This window comes from Eublepharis macularius, chromosome 10 (assembly GCF_028583425.1).
Source record: "Eublepharis macularius isolate TG4126 chromosome 10, MPM_Emac_v1.0, whole genome shotgun sequence".
NCBI lineage: Eukaryota > Metazoa > Chordata > Lepidosauria > Squamata > Eublepharidae > Eublepharis > Eublepharis macularius.
Genome location: NC_072799.1, coordinates 83,282,116 through 83,288,115, shown reverse-complemented (window position 1 = coordinate 83,288,115; position 6,000 = coordinate 83,282,116).

Sequence of the window (6,000 nt, the reverse complement as noted above, 5' to 3'; positions counted from 1 at the left end):
AGGGAAATCCACAGAACAAAACCAGCAACCTTCGCCATGAAAAATGCTTTCTCTGCCATGAGTATCAATACAACTCCTTCCATGAATGCCCTTCATATTTTGACATAAAGGCAAGAGCGTATAATGCCACTTTGTCCTCAGAGACTCCCTTCACATTCAGTGTATTTTTATACAGGCAACCTTTTATATGCAGGGCTTTCAGTTTTCTGAAGCCAGCCGTAAAGAAGCCCCCGAAGAGTCAATTGAAAAGGCTAATATGGAATAATAAGAGAAACAAACAGTTGGAGAGGCCAGAGGTTTTTGTTGTAGGAAACCTGCTGGTGTTCGTAAGCAATGCAAAGGAAAAGAATTGTGTGGTCTTCTTCACTCCCGTCCTTATTGAGAACCAAGTCCCATTCAATCTGGATGCTCCCTTGTGTGCGCCAGACAGATCGCCATTGAGGGATGGGACCAAATAATTGCATGAAATGAAGGTCACAGAAAGAAAGAACATGGATTTTGCTATGAATTATATGCCCTTGACAGAAACAAAAATTAGTTTGCTCCCAGGCCCAGGTTAAAGGATAGGCAGTGCAGGAGTCTTGTACAAAAGCAGACTTAAGGTCTCCATAGCACTCGTTTATTTCGATTTCAATCTGTCCTTCTCTCCAGTGACTTTGAGATGTAACAACTTCACAAAGCGTAAGTGATAAAACACTTGAATACAGGATAAATTATAACCACTATTAAAATAGCTTTTCTTCCAACCCCACTGCACTCAGTTGGCTCATTCTATTACCCCCATTTATTCCTTCTATTGTTACTCAAATGGGGGGGGGGTCTCCTTGTGAATTGGGGGAAAGGGAGATGCAGCGAGAGGGGAAACTAGCAGAATCTCCACCAATGTATACCAGGATCCTTCCCTTAGAGAACTCTCTGTGAACCAGACAGATGTTCACCAGGAATGGTTTTTATTAAAGGAGGAGGAAAAACAAACAGACAAGAAACCATACACAGCATACACACACAGGGCTCACTGGGAAGGCAGTTAGGAAAAAGGAAAGCAGCTTTGGGGGAGGGACTATATTTACCAGTCTAGGAGATAGAGGACATCCATAGAGAGCAGCAGCTGAGCGGCAGCACTTCACAGCGGACGAGAAGGCTCAGGCACGAGCCTGAGTGTGCGTGGATGGGTCTCAGAACACACACACACACACACACACACACACACACTGAGCACATGGACGGGCACTCCAATTATACTGTGAAACATACCCTTGGGCCGGATGGCATCTTCTGTCCCCCAAACAAAAGCTTAATGGCTGTCTCCGCAGGTGAGATGATAAATTGGGAGAGACTTGATTGAACCTTCCTGGTTGTTACTAAAGGTAAGAGAGGTGACTGATGACCTGCGATTGTTGGATGGGAAGAGCTCTCAGATCCCTGAGTAGCCCTGATCAGGGAGAGAAGATCAAATGGGTGTGGGTGAGACTAACTCAGGAACCCCGGGAAGACCGCTTTTGTCCTAGGTTTCTGCACGTCTCCAGGGTGTGGGGTACCCAGCCACCCTCACCCTCCCCCCCCCCCCCGTGACTCACATTCCAGTGATTTTCCCTTCCAGCCAATTGGGAACCGTTTTGCCTAGCCAGACATCGTGTCATGTACTTCAAGCACATGAGGAGAGGAAGTAATTATATAGCCATATTCACAAATCTCCCTATTAGCTCGAGGGTATGGCTTGACTGCTTAACTCTATGTTCTCCCAGGTTAGAGTAGAGGTGCAAACAAAAATGGGTCAAGTTGCCCTGGGTCCCCAAAATTTTATTTATCTTTTGTTCATTTAGTACATTTTTCCCTACACTTCCCCCAAGGCATACAGGGTGCTGTATATTTTTCTCCCCTCTACCATTTTGTCTTCACAACAAGTTTCTGAGGTAAGCGTGAGAGAAAGTGAACGGCCCGAGGTCACCCAGAAAGCTTCCAGGGCAGAATGGGGACTTGAACCTGCTTCTTCCATATCCTAGTCCAACAATTTAAAAATGTGCCCACCTGACATTTGACCTTCATAACAGTGATGTACAGAATCAAATGATAAGTCTATTTGCCTATTTAAGGAACTGGCATTCATGGTGTTTATTAAATTTATCGTCATTAAAAAGTACATGTTAAATTATAAAATAAATGTGTTATGTTGTATTTCATGAACTTAACTATACAATATTACCTACTGGCAGCATTTGACATGGGATACTGAAGAAGGACTATGCTTTGCCCTGGTTACCTCTGTACAGCTCTAGGCTGGAGCACATTCATCCCTCACCTAAACAACTGGGGAAAAGGTGAGAAAGAAAGTCCTCCCCAGAGATAAACTGGGACAGTAGTCTACTCTTTCTCTCCGGCAAGGAAGTGTAAAGGAAGGAGTGTGGTATGTGTGTGTGATATGATGTTAAGTAAACTGGGAAGAACACACAATTTAAATCAGTTCTTAGATCTGAAATCCTGTCTTCTAAGTTCTTAACAAAACACCTCTGTCAAACCAGTTCTGCTATCATGAATAACCGTGACTTGTTAGAACAATAATGACAGCTAACACCTAGTCTTTTCAGATGTAAAGCAGTCTGCCTTCCTAATATAGATTTTTGGATTAACTAGTCATTTACACATTACATTTTTCAAAGAGGTTCCCCACCTACTTCTTGCTTAGTTCTGATTTAGTGCAGAAAGAGGCTTTACTTGTAAGAACTGTTAAACCATCGGATCTAGGGCTCTTTTTTAGAGATGTGCATGACCTTAAAAATGTCCTTGTTTATATCATACACACACATACATATATATACTTCCTGAGTGGGAACCCTTATGCGAGTACAGATTGTGAGTTAATTTTACAGTGTCAGATGTATGAAACACAAATGGGTTTGTGCTGGATATTCACCATGCAACAGCAGTTTGAGGATATGTTGGACATGCAACAAAAGTACATTAACGTAAAAGTATATATGATCTTTCTGCAATCTGTATTTTAGCTATATTACATTACTGCTTACCCTGACCTGGATAGCCCAGGCAATCCCAAACTTATAAGAACTTGGAAGCTAAGCAGGGTCAGCCTTGGTTAGTAAATGGATGGGAGACCTTCAGAGAAGATGAGAGTTGCAGAGGCAGGCAATGGCGAACCACCTCTGTTAGTCTCTTGCCATGAAAACCCCAGCAGGGGTCACTGTAAGTCAGCTATAACTTCACAGCGCTTTCCACCACCACCATATTAATGCTTGTATGAAAATACAGATTGGACTTCTTGATAATAGTGAACAACTATTTCCCCCCAAAGGCAAGTGTTACAGTATGCATGAACTCTGTTGGCAGCTTTTAATTCTATTCCAAACAAGAAGTTATGAGCAAAATTAACAGTACTGACAAAAGGGTCCGTGCTCTTGGTTATCTCTCTCTACTTGGATACTTCTATAAACCCTCTAGAACAGCGTTTCCCAGTCTGTGGGTCCTGACCCAAAAATGGGTCACGAAGCCTGTGAAAGTGACTTTTGCAGTTTTACTGATTTGCAAAGGAATGTTTTGGTTCCATCCCTCTCCCCCCCCCCCAACTGCATCTTCTCTCTCCTCCCCTTCTCTCCCCTCCTATATTTGACTAGTTTCTGTACCATGCATCTGACGAAGAGAACTTGATTCTCGAAAGCTTATGCTACAATAAAATTGGTTAGTCTTAAAGGTGCTACTGGACTCTTTTTGATTTTACTGATTTGCGTGTGCTCTGTTTTTTATATAAGTAGGTCACCATGCCAAGCAAATTTGAACTTATGGGTCACCATCCTCAAGAGATCGGACACAACTTCTCTAGTGTTGAGAATGCTTAAGTTTTAAGCATTGTTTTAAGATCTTTTGATGTTGTGAAGTGTTTATTTAAGCCATTTCTTCGGGTTTTTATCAATCAATGATAGCATTACAGAGCCTGCTTTTACTACTTAACACATTTCCGTAACATCGGGGAGTCTACTCAGTGCTAATATTAATAAGCCCACTAATTTATGCACCATGTTCCTAAGAACAAGGAGAGGAGAAGCAGTGATAGGTACTTGAAGACTTAAAAAAAAATGCCTTTGAAGAATGTACATTGAAATGCTTATCCCGTGGTTCCTTGGTGCCTCAATTTACATTTGCTTTATTCTGCAAAGATATAGGCAACATGATTGAGGACTACCTTTTGTTTCCTTGTCAGGTTCCTTGGGATATGCAAGGCATATAAGAAACTTAATTGCATTGTCAGTATTCATTAAATTGCATTTCAGTTCCCTTTCCGTCATGAATGCAAGAACTGAAAATCATCATTGTTTCTACAGGAAACACCAGCCGAATTCTTCCATCCAAGAAAATTGTACAGACCAAGTACAATTTTCATTGGGAAAACGGTGACTAAGTCTGAGGACTGAGTCTATCAACATGTGTGTGCATGAATCAAGAGAAATGCATATATCTGTGGAGGCAGAATCGCAAATAGTAACATGAGAAGCATGATGATGCCCTGGTGTCAAGGGGGGGGGGGGGGCAAGGCACCAGACAACTTGTTGGAATTAAAAAGACCACGACTTTATCAGCTTGTGGAGCCCTGGCATTGCATAAGACACAAAGTAGGTTTGGTACAAAATGCCAAGAAGCTAAGGAAAACCTGGAAGGTGAATGACTGCATGACCATGTCATATGGAAGTCCCTGCTGCAAGTTGGGGGTGGCTCGGGGGGAGAGGAATGTAGAGCAAAACTTCTGTGTGGAAGCAACTATGGATAAATTCAAAAGCAAAATACACAAACGTTGAGTATTTAAAGAGAAGTTCTTTGAAACCTCCTAACATCCAGATATATAAGTGTTCCCAGGGCTTTTTTTCAGCTGGAACGCAGTGAAACGGAGTTCTGGAACCGCTTGAAAATGGTCACATGGCTGGTGGCCCCGCCCCCTGATCTCCAGACAGAGGGGAGTTGAGATTGCCCTCCGCACCGCTGAGCAGTACGGAGGGCAATCTAAACTCCCCTCTGTCTGGAGATCAGGGGGCGGGGCCACCAGCCATGTGACCATTTTGTCCGAGGGCAACCCACTGAGTTCCACCACCTCTTTCCCCAGAAAAAAAAGCGTTGCACAGAACCAAGCATTGGCTGACCCACTGGCCTGCTGATGACCCCCTCGCCACCTGCTGAGGGGGGAAACCGTGGGGTGACTGTAAGCAAGACTCTACATGGGCACACACTTTTGCACAAATCCCCTGCTACCTGGGAGTGAGAATGCCCAGACATGTCCCTGCCATATATCACTCCCAAGATCCCTTAAGGGAATACCCAGTAACGGGGAAACTGGGCGCGCAGGCCATGTGTCCACTCAAAAGAATTCATGCCCAATGCCAAAACAGCCACAATCTGGAGAACCGGGTTTGATTCCCCACTCCTCCACTTTGAAGCCAGCTGGGTGATCTTCTTGGGTCAGTCACAGCTTCTTGGAGCTCTCTCAGCCCCATCCACCTCACAGAGTGTTTGTTGTGGGGATAATAATAACATGCTTTGTAAACTTCTCTGAGTGGGCAATAAAATGTCCTGATGGGCAGTATATAAATCAAATATTATTATTATTAAGATAGGTCATGCTAAAACTTTTAAAGCTGCAACCAAAACCAAACCCCATCCCAAATGCCCTGTAGCCCCATACCCTGTCTGCAGCTGGGCAGGTGCACCCCGTTGGGACAAAACAATGCCTCAGCTGCAATGAAAGTTCTGGCCGAGGGCTCAGCAGGCCTCCCAGCTGCCTCCTCAAAATGCCCACAGCCTCGGCCACCCATTTTCTGGCCACATCATTCCTGTCTGGGCAAGCTGCTTCATGCCAAGAATGACTTCAGTTTGACCATAAGAGCTGCATGTCATGGAAGCATAGAAACACAGAGCTGGAAGGATCCCAGGGGTCATCCAGTCCAACCCCCCCAGCACAATGCAGGAAACTCACAGTAACCTTCCCTCGCTTCCCCAGTGACA